We start from the raw sequence: 14,015 nt of genomic DNA, 5'->3' as shown, positions 1-14,015 counted from the left end.
GCCCAAGCTCACACGGTGACCGTACCTACTGAATATGCACAGGGAACTGACACTTCTTTGAGCATCTAGAGCCCCCGGTCCAAAAAGGTGCTGTACAGGGGCTCCTGTCTTCCGTCGCTACTATGTCAAGTGATATAGGCCACCATATAATAATATTGGCAAGGCAGGTGGCAACTGGAGAGTGGTAGATTAAGCAAATTATGCTGGCACGCCACATGCAGGAGGAGCTCCTCATGGTGGGACTCAGCAGAGCATGAGGAGACCTGCCAGCAACGTAGACATTTTGTGAATTTGTCTCAGTTGTGCTCAACTGTCCATGAACAACAAACCACAATAAATGGTGAAAGCTGAAATCTTTCGTGTTGGCAACTCCAGCCAGAACATTTGGTTTCCAGTTGGAAATGGCTTTTCACTTAGAAATTTCATTCCAGTTTATTCAAGAAAATAGATGTTAGAACATCCTACAATGCTTGAATCTGAAATGAAATGTTTTCTTTACATCAAATTCCAGAAACTTGTGGGGTGGGGAACTGGAGGGGTTTTAATAATTTTTAAAAATAAACAAAACCATCAATCATTAGAAAAGTTGTCTTCCTGGCTCTGCCTCTGACTTCTGATGGGATTTGGGGTATCTCAGGACATTTACTAACCCTTTGTTTTGCCAGCTTAACTTGGAGCTATAGCTATCCCTGCCTGTGTTTGTGTTACACCAGTGGGTTTCTGACCTCGGATGGGCTCTGCTCTAACAAATTCTGCAATGGTTCCCCTTCTCTCTTTTCATCCTCCCAAGACCTCCTAACAGTCTCATCTGCTTGACCTCACTAAAAGCACTGACGAACCATGGAGAAGAGCCCATCTGTCTTCAGACACCATGTATCTTCTGCCTTCTCCCTTGTCCTGCTTGCCGCTGCCTTCTGCAGAAGACGGGACGAGAGAGCGCAGGTCGGTTGCTCTAAAAGGGCAAAGGGGCTTCCTGCGCTGGCCCCTCCAGCGTGGCCCCCAGAGCACTGCAATCACGGATGAGCCAGCCCTGCCAGATGGGACCGGGTCAGCATAATCTGCCCCCATCCACAATTCTCATGATAACCAGTGCAAGATGAGCCAGGACAGATTGTTCTCAATGACAGGATCTAACTTCTGCTATTCTCTAGTGCCAGCAATTACTTTAGCCAGAGCATGACCATATTCACACACAAGATTAGCCTTTTCCGTGAATTCCAGTACAGTTTTCCCTGTAATCCTCTGCTTTCTTTCCCCTTAAGAGTCCTGAGAAAACTTCTGCTGGCACAAATTATCCTGACTCTATAGAAATCAACAGAGCTCCGACAATTTTTATTCCAAGTCAGGTTCTTCTGCCACTTGGCAAGGACACCCACGGGGCATTAGGGTAACCTGATAGGAGAATTCAGGTCTTTGTCCCTGCCCTTGGACCTGCCTTACTAAGAGGGAAAGTAGAGTCCAGGGAACGAGAGCAAAAGGGCAGCGCGCCGTTTAACAGAAATGGATGCCATCATAATGCTGTCATCATCTGCAGTTGCAATAGATCTATCTTAACGGCAACAAGGTTGGAGTCAGGATTGCATCGACTCCGTTTGCATGACCTCAAGAAATTCCCATCTATTTTCTGCTTCTTTAGAGTAAAAACAGTCAGGGGGTGGATGGAATACCGCTTTCTGTCGCTGGGCGATTTGGGGAAGGTGACTGACGGGCTAGGTGGGCAGCATTGTGGTTTGTGCTGCCACAGTAACCCTTCATGCCCGATAGTGCAGGGCTGCCCATCTCACAAAACCTTGTCAAAGTAAGAGTAAACAGCCTTTTTGAATTTAAAAAAAAAAAAAAAAAAGAGTACAATCAAGATTAGTACTAGGAAGGAGAGAAATTCTTCTTGGAAGTTATTTCCTTAATATTTGGATATAATCTACCTTATCCAGAAACATCTGTCCATGGGCATAAGAAAGAAATACGCTTTTGTCCCCCGCAGCAGTGTCCAAAAATGAGGTAGTAAGTATTGCTTCCTGAGCACACACAAATGGAGTTTTTATCTGTGCCGAGATCATAATATGAACACTGGAATAAAACTGCAAACAGGCAAGAAAAAGGGCACACACCTGAAAGCCTCCAGCTAGCCTTTCCAGCCCCTGAGCTCCACTAGCCCGCTCTAATAAAGCTTCACCGAAGCTTTGTTTTCTGAGGACATTTATATTCTATTAGGAAAGTGCAATCATCTCTAACAATAGCTTTGTGTCAGCCCACAATTGTATTCCTTGATGCTAACGCAGGCTATTAAAATAAAAAGTTCAGCCAATGCCCCTTGGGTTGTGGGAGACCTGGACAATTTGGATGCCAGGTTCACTCCCAGTTTCAACGCTTTGCTGTACAGAGGATTTCAAGCCTTGTGATTCTACCTGCTAAATTTGCAGAGGGCACTAAACTGAGAGGGGCTGCAAGTCAATCACAGTTAAAATAGCAAAATATCTTGGCAGATAGGAAAAAAAAAAAGTCAGAGAAAAAGATAATTCTGTAGGGACTAGAGCAGGGCAGAAATAATCAAACATAACTGCAGAAAAGGGGGCAAACTGAATTACAAGCCGAACTTGGTGTTGTTCCTTTGCAAAAGAGGTGAGCAGCATGCTGGGCTGCCCAGGCTGGCAGCCTGGTCTGCAAAGGCAGTGGAGTAACCCTGCTGCACCTGGGGCTGGGAACACCTCAGCTGAAGCATCCGGGGCAACACGGGAGATTCAGACAGTACGAAAAACCTTTTAATTGCAAGCATAGGGAAGCAAGCTGTTGCTTGAGGATGACACAGAATCTGCATCGCAAGACATTTTGAAAAATGAGTGGGGAATGGGTGAGAATGACAAAGGCAAAGCTGGTTCTGCCCTGGAGGAGGGGCAGGGGCCGGGGGAGCCCTCCTCTCCGACTTTCCATGGTCATGTCTTTGGTTGCTGTGCTGGGGAGTTTGAGCTTAAGTTCTCAGAGCCAACTGGGGTTACAGGCAGTTGCGTCCACGCAGCTTGCACAGTATTGTGGACTGTGCAGGAGAACAGTGTGTTTTCCCTGTACTTCCTTAGAGTGTCTTCATTTTAATTCATTGCCCAAAGGGCTGCACAATGTAAAGAGGAAGGCAGCACTCCAAGGAAAACATCCCTGACTGATCTTCAGTGCCCCCAGTTAATCCCTCTGCTCGAGGGATTAACTCCCAACTAGTGCCAGAGCGTTGATTGCTACACATGCTCAAGGAGTTTGGGTTCAGTTACAGGACTTAAGCCAAACCAACAATAGATTCAACCACTAACTCCATGTCTTCTAGGAAATGTAGACATCACTTACATGTAAGTGTCCCTTATCACATCCATGAGATATGCAAGCCTATGAAGTGTCATGTTGAGCCAGGTCAGTAGCCCATCTAGATAATCAGGCAGTGACTGCTGTTTGACTGTGCCTGGATATTTCCCTGTAAATCAGCTCCTTTCTCCAGAAAGGCACCTTTGGAGACAGTGCCAGACACTGGCAACTGGCAGGAAGGCAGCGGGGCAATAACGGCGTCTTGCCATCATGAATGGTTTTCCCAGGTAGGAGCATTATAACTTGTACACACAGAGTTACAGGACACAATCCATTCCCTCCAGCTGTACCAAAATGACAATATCAGATCCCTTTCTGAGACCGAATCTAAATGATATTTCACATCCTATCATTCCTTACAGAGCTAGGAATTGGGGAAAACAGACTATTCCTCTGAAGAATCCTTTCTGTTTGAAAGACTGAGCTTTTCATGCTCTCTGAGGATGTCTTCATTTTTCCTCATCATCTACAGGACTCTATGATATGCACAGGAGGGAAGCATTTTAAGTAAATCACCCCAGCCTGACTTCAAAGGAAAGTGAGCTGGACAAGATGTGCCAAAGGGTTTAACATCTGCGCCATTCCTATAAAGCATTGTTTTGTCCTTCATACTTAGTGAGGAGACACCCACATGTGTTTTCCACTTTCATTGTGAAAGCAGGAAATGTTTAATTAAAATCAAGCTTAACCTACTTTGTTTTCTCTTCATGCCGAAGTAACATCAGCTGCTGAGAGGCAGGACCTGCAAGTCTTGGCACCCAAATAGCCTCACCCAGCAGAGGGACAGAGCTGGAGAGATCCAGACAGATCTGCTGGGATGATATCCGTGTCCCTGGGGTACAGGAACAAATTAGGCTGTGTACCAGGAAGGGCAGAACTTGCTGTGTGCTGGGGAAATCCAACATGGATAGTTGTACCGGGCCAAGCTCTGCTGCGATTCATACAGAATGACAGAAAATAGGAATGGGAAGAACCTCACCAGGAGATGCGGAGATGCCCCTCTGATGAGCCACAGCGACTTGGAGTTTGGAGAGTTGAAGTGAGGGCAGCTGCATAAATTGTACTCCAGGATCCTCCCTGAACCCAGCAGCCACGACCTGAGGTAGCGAATTAGATTAAGAAACTCAGAAATGTGACTGATTTATATCCTCACTGGATCAGGCCAAAGAAAGGACACACCATCCAATTTAATATCCAGATCTTATTATGTGGCACCTTTCATTTGCCAAGGGCTGAAAGGCTTTTCAGTCCCCTTTCACTGGCCATATGGTAACAAAATCTTTGTGTTATGTGTTAGTAATGCAGAAAACAGCCCTATGGTCATGAGTGGCCTGAGAGGAAGTTTAAGGCTGCAGATTCTTTTCCCAGAGACAACCCCACTTCCATTTACATACCATTATGTGTTGAACACAACTTGGCTTCACCAGGGGTGTTACTCTCAAGTGCTCTTAATAAATGCATTACAGGAACTTCCCATGCAGTGATCGTAAGTAAAGTCCCTGGAGGCATCCACCAGGCCACTTGGGAAAACTCTGTAGCATCAAGGTGGGCTCTGATCAATGTATGCTAAAGAACAAAACTATTTCCATTCAAATTTTCACCAATTCAGATATTCTCGAAACTGAAGTATTCTTCAAATAATTCAGTGGTTTGGGTCAAATCTCTCTGTGCAATTTTCCTGCAGAAGATGAGTGACCCAAGTCAAGCTAGATGCAAATTAACATTTGCAATTTTAATAAATTTCCCAGCCAGGTGTTAACTTTCTCATTTGCAGGGAAATTTTGAGGCAGGCTTGTCAAAGCTGTGAACTGCTATTTAAAACCCACTGGGATTGTCATTTTTATTAACATAATCACTGGCATTTTTCTATCATTTAAATGAGGTCTTGAGGGCTTAGAAGAGCAGCAGCCAGAATAAAGTGCTAGCCACGATCCCATTATCAGAAGACACCTCCTGACCGTAGGAACAAAATCCCCAGCTCATATAGCATATTAAAGTACGCTAAAATGCTTCCTCAGTTACAGATGGGGAAATTGAGGACAAGAAAGTAAAAAATGACTCAGAAAGTAGGATTCCCTTCTTCCATCAAGCTGCAACATCTTGCAGCAAAGGGAAGGTGGAGACACAACGGACTACTTAAATATACCACCAGGTTTATGCATCCAAAGTGAGAAGAGGATGGGTGGATTTGTCCTGTGGATCAGTGCTATGACTGGAGGTTTGTCTCAATTACTTTAATGCCACTTCTTGTTTTCTGTTCAGTACCACTTTGGCCCATCCTGGCATCATCCCATACTTCAACTGTTTGGCCCCTTCCTCCTGTCTTCCCCAGAGAAGGGGAAGTAAATAGAAGTTGTCATGAGCTCAGGGAAGAGCTCAGGGCAGACAAAGAGTGTAAGTACTGCAGCTCGTATTGCTGAAGCACAGCAGTGTTGTTTCCTCAGCTTTAGAAGCTATAAAATGGCAAGCGGCAGAGCACAAACGTGTTGTCATGACAATGTGATAAAAAATGGGGGTTTCTCTGCATGGTTAATGTGCTGAGAGAAAGGTAACCAGGACAGCAATAAACACTTGATAGCTTTCGCTGTGTTGAGGAGCACGGAGTCTGAAACATAATTGCAGTAGAGACAAATTATCTGTTATTGATTAAATGATCCAAACTTTCCTATCTGTATTGATGGACACTACTGGTCTAGTGCTACGAGATACAGAAAAGGGTCTGTGTAAGCTGTTTGCATGGTCCAGGTCTTACAGACTAATCCAAAGTCCTCCTAAATTAGCAAGAACTTCTCCAGAAAATCAAAACCTATTCTACAGACTAAATGCCATTCTGTAGAATGAAATATGAGGGTTACAGCGTCACCATGCAGATCTCCACCCAGAGCGTGGACTGGATTATTGAGCTTGCAGGGAAGAAGCATCAGGACAGGTTTCCTGATGAGAATGATTACTTGGGGGAAAAGTGTCATGTGGCAAACCTCAGCCTGGCTTGTTACAGATGGGCTTAAGAGGGGAATTGTGGTAGTAACAGTAGTTGGACTTTCTGTTTACTCTTCTGCCTACTTACAGGCAGTGACCAGTCTTTGCAACATCATCAGCGACAGAAAACTCTGTAATACCTCCCTCATGCCCCTACAGCACCTTCAGTCAAAGGCACTTGGTTCAGTATCAAGCAGTTAGGTGTCCTCCCAGTGACAACCGGCGCCCTGACAGACAGGGCTCTCCAGAAGCCATGCTGACCCGCGGAAGAGGTGGTCAGCCATGCAGTCGGTCAGCAACGCCTGCCTGGTCAAGCTCCCAACTCCCTGCCCCACCTCAGCAGGCTTTGGGTAAACAGAGATGATCCAGGACTGACAGGCATGGAAGCCGAGGGCCCACAGTCACTTCCCACCTTCACTCTTCATGCACCCACCCTGTCCAGGGGAAGCTATTCCAGCCTGACCTAACACCTGCAGACTGACTCGTCTGCACGGCTGCAATGTCACACTCAACCTTATCCAACCAGGAAAGGTGCGAGAAGTACCTGTGGATCAAACATATAGCACAGTCTAATGCCTTGATACTGTAAAAGAGGTGGGAAATGGAGAGAAGTAGGAGAAGAGAACTCAAGAAAAGCGCTAATAAACGTGCACGCTAAGTGTGCGTCCTGGCACAGCGCTCTCCACACCTCTCTCGACCCCACTGTTTATCCAGGCTTTCTTTGCAGCCTGCTCTTCCCTTCAGGCTGGGTGAGTTGAAATCAAAGGGACAGTGTCCGAGTCTGACAGCCACAAGCTGAAGACCCTGGATGCTGACCACTGCAAGAAGCCAGTGCCTATGCAAAATTCTGAGTTTATTCTGTTTAATCAGACCAGGAACAATGGGAACACCATGCCATGCCCTGACAACAGGCTGCCCCAAAATGTACAGTTCTCTGGCTAGAGGATTCCTTTTTCCTTTTCTCTTGTGTTGATGAACTATTTACCTTTGATCCTAAGGAAGCAGATAATGGCTGTTTTCGAACAAAGACAAACTGATAGTAATAGACCTCTCAGTTCACAGGAGGGTTTTCTTTGTTTTCAAGTCAAAACCCACTGGCTCAGATCCAGCCAGCTGTCTTGAGCTTCTGGATGTAGTTCTTGAGCAAGGTTTTAAAACTACATCCAGCATTGCTTAATTGATGAAGAGTCATATTTTTGAGCTTTGCAGGGAGGACATATCAAACAATAAGGAACGATGGGGGCCAGCCTGCCATATTTAATAAACTGTGTGGATATTTAATATTTAATAAACTGACAGGATCAGCCTGTCCGTGGGTCTTCTGTTTTTACAAAAATAAATCTCTAGCTAGTCTCCTCTAGTCTCAGTGTTGTCTCTCTCTCCCAAAGCAGACAGACGTTGCTATGTTGAATTCCAAAAGCAGAAATAGTCCGTACCTTTCTGCTTGAGCATGACTGATCACATTTGTGTTCTGCTTTGTAATGTTGAGGATCTCTGCTGCTTCTCTGAGACTACTCCATAGCCTACTAGATCACACTAACAGGACATTTTGCTTGGTATTTCTCTTTCTTTGGCTAGCCTAGATATGTTCAGGGATCTTATCAAATTTATTCAAAGTCATTCTTCAGGACATCTCCCATTATGTTGCCGTCCCCACTCCCTTTCACACAAGTTCTTCTCCATCCATGTTCACTGCAGTCCTCGTCAGCATTACAACAGAGCTGCTACCTGTCACGCTGTTTATTTTCTTTCCCTTCACAGCTCACCTGAGCCCCTTTCCTTCCTGCAATCATCTCCCTGTGAAATTAAGAATACATGCAGTGAATCAAATTTTTAAAACTAGGTCCTGTTTTAAAGGCACATCTGCTCTCAAGCCCACCAGGGCTCATTGTAGCTCACCTGCGGTGGCTGTTGAGAATGGCTCCTGCTGGGCATCCAGGCACTGGAGAGGGAGTCCCAGCTCTTCTGATCTCAGTGGGAGGTAAGCTTTCATCTCTGGGGAACTAGAATTTCCACACTGAGAACATGTCTCCCTTCCCCTTGGACAACACAAATGAACATTGGGGTCTTACCTCTCAATTTGGCCACAAAAGCCCTACAGGTATTTTGACTCCTCTCTTTGAAATTCCCTTTTGCCTCCCGGTTGCCATTAAGAAATGTGCTGCTCTGCCAACTGCGCAGGATGTCAAGGACTTGGAGGTCCAACGGGGATGGAAGAATTTTCCTCCCTGGCCACCTTTCTTCTCATGGTGGTTCAAAATCAATCACATACCAGGCAGGTGGCCACCGTGAGCATCCCATAACATCAGCAAGAATAAATGATCGTTATTCACCTGGTGCATCAAGCTACAAATGGTTGTGGTGTTTATCCTGGGAAACAAGAGGGGACTCCCTTGTTTCAAAGCAGGGTCTGGGCTGTGTGGTGAAAGAAGAAAGCCAGGCGGGTATATTGTGAGCAGCACCCCCAGACAGACCGTCTCCGTTTCACTCACCGAAACGACAAATGTGGGAACTTCTCAGATAAGAAACTACTGATTGATTCATGCGGCACCGAGGGAGGAGAGACAGCGTGTATTTTTTGTAGTGGAACTACACTGTGCCATACGTAGCTCATGGCACCAGGACTAACAATGTCCCAGTTATTGGCTTACCGCTCACCCTGGAGGGACAAATCTTACCCTACAAAAAATGCTAGTTCTTCCCATTCTGCCACATATGTAAGGAAATCACTGGGAAGGTTTTGTAGTTCTCTTTCCTATGTGGAAACTAAATCATTTTTCCCATTTGTCTGGCTGTTTAGTACATAAGTTATTTTCAAAGGTCTTAAAGTTCACCACCTCCAGACAGGCCACTGTTCCTACACAAAATTGTACTGCTCAAAGAAGAAGCCACACAAGGGTTAAATTGTCCAAGACTGGGAGCACATAACCAAGTGGGGATTGTTAACTAAGGGGCAACCAGGCTCCTTTCCTGTTCAGTCACACCGCTGCCTGCACGGCGATGATTTCATTCACCAAAACATGGTCATGGACAAAGAACGGACTCTGCAAAAACAGCCCCTTATCTGCTCCTGCCTGCCTCTTGTCCAAGTCATGTGTGATTAGTTTACTGACATAAACACCTCTCTGGAGCCAAAGCAGCTGCAGGAGCAAGCTGTGCCCTGATACAGTTCATGCCTTTACAGCAGTGTAAGAGCAGGAGCTACCGTCTCGCCGAGTCCAGGAGCTTCTCTGTTTATAGAGAAAAATGCAGCTTGCTTATAAGGTATCAAGTAGTCCTGATTGAGCTGGCAATCAAAAAAAAAAAAAGTCAATCCTGATTTGTAATGAAAGCTGCAGTGAGTATGAAATAAAGATTAGCTGTAGGGAACAAATACAGAAGAGAGAGATGTAATTCCCGGGAGATGTTTTAGCTTGTCTTTTTTATTTTTTATTTTGTCGATAGGAAACAAGGGGGGTTCAAAGTACTTGGGGCTAGGGTGACTAGGAGTAGGTGGCAGCAGAGCCTCTACGTGCTATGACTCCAACCAAACCTATTTTAACCAATTACTCCTGTGAAAATTAAAACTGTGGGAAGTTTCATTTCAAATAGGTCTGCTGTGTGGGTTCTTCGATATCTGCTGTGAAAGGAGCTCTGCAGCTTCCCTAATAGGCTCTCTGCCCTCCACCCATCTCCTATTTCCATTAACTTTTCTAGGAGCTTATTTTACTGGAGATCTTTTGTCCTTTGTCAACTTCGGTTGAAATCAGCCAACAGGAGGAAAGACCTGCATGCACACCCGTCACCGAGAGTGTGAGTTTATAAGGTGTTTTTCCTTGAGAAGGCAGGCTGGAATCATCACCATGCTTTGCAGCCATCCCATCAGTTCATTCCTGCCGCTCACAGGGACGGTGGAAGTGCGGGTGCTGCATGTGCCACATTGCAGGCCTCCTATCATGCTGCTGCCAGGTCCCACCGTTCAGGCAGAAGCTGCACCAGCTTTTCCAATGCAAGTGTTCCACTTCCAGGTTTAAACCTCAAGTCCATACTTTTCCCAGTTTCAGCTCCAGTGAGTTCATTGGAAACCCTCAGCTTTTACTTCCTTATAGGCATACGATGTGAAAAAACAAGCAAGCACACCCCAAAGGCTAAGAAAAAAAAACCAAACCAACAGAAACAGAGAGCATTGAAGACATTAAAAACCATTAGTTTTTCTAAATGTACAACCTCAAGAGTTTTAGGCCAGTGGGATTCTTCTGGGGAGCGGGTTTTCTCACTGTTATAAAACAGTGTTTGGTGTTAATTAACCTATGACAACTCCTCAGTACCACCTTAGTCCACAGCAATGGGGTTATAGATAGACCTTTTTTAATGCTACATCTTCTGACCTGATAGCACAGTCAGATTATTGGGATGTTGCCCTGGTATCTTTTTATTTTTTTACCCTACTTGCTCATATTTATAAAGAACCTTTGAAAACTGAGACTAAAATCTGCTTTCCCTTTATCAGGCTTTTTAGCACTTGTTCTGGAGCACAACCCACTAGGTAAAATGTTATTAGTTACCAATTATTTCAGAAGAGAAATGTTTTAGCTGACAGAGCCTTCAGAATCATGTTTATATATTCAAAGAGCAATTCATTAAGCCATTTGGTGCAGTAAACAAATCTTTAACCTTCCCAAAGAATAGGAAATATGTATTATTCTAAGATTGTTCAAAATTCTGTAAAGCAAAGATTGGCTGCTGAACGCATTAGGTAAACTGAAAAGCAATGATGAAAACAGAAACTGGAGACCTTGACATAGGACCCACAGGGTCTGATGATGAGTCATGGAGCAAAGGCAAGTCACTGAGGCCCAGATCCATCCCACTTAACTTCAGGCACTTAAATGAATTGGCTTATGTAGGCAACTGGACTCCCTCGCTAGTCAATGGAGAGATAAAAGCTTCTTCAAAGAGAGTTGAAGCACAGCCAGAATTAACATCTCTCTTTATTACATATAGAAGAAGTCTAAACTATAAAGTTCAGTCATGCTCCTAACGTGGAGACCTCACCTAATGGTGCAAAGTTACTCCCTTCCCAGGCAACCCAGACTGGAGTCCAGCTGTCTCCACTGCAGCTTAAATGTCTCTTGCTGCAATGTATGTCCATGCCTTCTTGTACTCCTACCCAGTAGAAAACAGTTTATCCCTCTCTTCTTTGCAGGAACATTTTACACTGTCATCGTATCCCCTTAGTGATGTCTCTGGAGTAAACAAACCCAGTGCTTTCAGTCTTTCCACTGCAGCCACAGTGTCAAGGCCTCTGGTTGTTCTCACTGCTTGCTTTTGGGATCATGCCACTAGGCTCACATATTTCTAAAAGTTGGCACCCAAATCTGGACACAGGCATTGCCAGTAGACAAATGCCAGGCATTGATTTGCTCCTCTTCAATAAAGCACAGGGATTATTTTATATCTTGCATGTAACTCCTGCTTGCAATGCTTGGGTAAGAGCGGTCACCCCTCCCCAGAGACCTTACAGCACGTCAGGATCACCTGACCTTTTCACAGAGAGAAACAAGGGTCTTACCCCCTTAGTCCTGCTCCCACAAGAATGTCTTTTCATGGTACGGTAACTAGTGCCAAGAGTAATAAGAGCAGGAAACGGGTATAAAGAGAAAAAGACAAGTTCAGTGGAATCAGTAGGCAGTGATCCCACAGACCGAACACCGATGGAGATGCTCAAGTTGTGAGCTGCAGTCTGACCTTGCAGCAGTCCTTCTGGGCGCCACTGGGAAAGGCATTTAACCTGTCTGTCCCTTTGATTTCCCTCCTAACTTTGACCTAACTGGCCTGGTTTAGGTCTGTAGGAGGGCACCTGTGTTACCACGTGCCAGGTTCAGCCATTCTCCCATCTCACTCAAAGCACTGACCTCCATGGCAGTACAACTGCTAGTAGCGACTGAAGTAGCAAGCTGAGAGAGCCAGCTGCTCAGCCCAGTCTCCAAAAGCATGCGAGAGTGAATCTGCGATTCCAGAAACAGTTGAATGAGAGCTGCAGAAACTTGGGAAACAGCGAGGTGCCCCAACCTTCATGTCAGAAGCCCTCCTCTGCTTTCCAGAAACACCTTTCCCGACTTTGAGACTCATCAGTCAGAGAACAAAAGTGACACCACACGATAGGGTTGCAGTGATCCATGGGTTCTGTAGGCAGCACGTGATGAACAGCAAATACGCCAAGCAATTAGGAAGGCAAAGAGTTCACGGAGAGCCGGTGGCCTGAAATGTGTTTGCATAAACCAACTCCTCGAATCATTATGAATAATTAATGTGTAAGAACCCCCAGTCTCATTCCTGGATAGACTGCAAAATAAAGGGATAAATAAATCATAAGGAACAAGGTGTTTGTGGAGTGAGAATAGCTACGCTAACTACGAGCTTAGCAGTTTCAGATTTCCAGGCTGCAGTGAGTAGCCTGTGGTTACTGTCAAGAACAGCTTGAACACAGAGGAGTCTCAGTAACAGCTCTCCTATTTAAAATAGTAATATTATTCCATCTATAGGAGACCTTTCAGATGAGGACGGCAAAGTACTTCATGGCTATTCAGCTTCACAAAAGCCTGGTGAGGGCAGAGAAGAGTATTTATCAGATGCAATTATGGCATTGTTTCTAATGCATTACAAATTTATTGGCAGATGTAAGTTTTTGCTATTCGGATATGAGGTGGTTATATGCAGTAAGTATAATAGCTAACAGAGACAACTTAAAAAAATGGCTAATCTCCCTTTTTGTCTAAAGGCATTGTATATAAGGAGCAGGAATATCAAGAATTTCTTGCAGGTGTCATTTATGTCACTTGGTCATAAATGAATTTAGCTTGAAGCCACGGTGAGATATTTCTATATTATGAAATGTCTTGCTGATTGAAGAGGAGGGGGGAAAGGGAGGTCTAGTTAAGCTGATTTCAAAATTAGGCTCCTAACATGAAAATTGAGGTAGAACTCAAGAATGACTTTGTTTCATCAGGCTCTAACAAAACTAGAGAAGCACAGGACTGGCAGAGCTGTGTTAAACGCCTCCAGTGAGGCTCCAGTGGAGTCACAACTTTGGTGATTTACCCACGCTGATTGAGTGCCCCCTTCTCTCCAGCTTTTTTAATCAAAAAAGATATAATTTCTAGAACTTGAGCAATTTTTCTGAACATAAAAATGGGTAGAATGGTTAAGGTGACAAACACTGTGATCTGTTGTCAAAGGCAATGCCATTTCAAGAGAACTACACGTGGTTCTAATTGGGACATCCCCATGAAGAGGCATCATGCTGAGGAGGTTACTAACAGTAAAGCTGCGTGTTGTTTCCCTCCTCTTCCACAAAATAATTTAAAGTAATGACAGCTTGAGGAGTCTGACAAGAAGGTTTTGTGACTTTTGGGGGGTGCTCACTGATGGTTTAATCCTGCAAGGGGCTAAATACCCTCCAGTTTTCCCTTGATCCATGGGATTAGGGATCTAGCACTACCAGGCTGGATCAGAGCCACCCCTCTGACATCTCTTTAGCTTTAAGACCTTAAGATTAGCCTTATTACTTCACCGGTGTTGTGGCTTCACCATCGGTGAAGGACCCATGAAGCCTTTGGTGACTGCACCACCAGCACGGCTTGTCAGGAAAGGCGCAGGGGTGGACTGGAGCTGCCAATGCTGGGCTGTCAGGGAGACCAGGCTCCGTTGCT

Source organism: Egretta garzetta, unplaced genomic scaffold, assembly GCF_000687185.1.
Source record: "Egretta garzetta isolate BGI_Z169 unplaced genomic scaffold, ASM68718v1 scaffold273, whole genome shotgun sequence".
Lineage (NCBI taxonomy): Eukaryota > Metazoa > Chordata > Aves > Pelecaniformes > Ardeidae > Egretta > Egretta garzetta.
Note: the sequence above shows the minus strand (reverse complement) of the source record.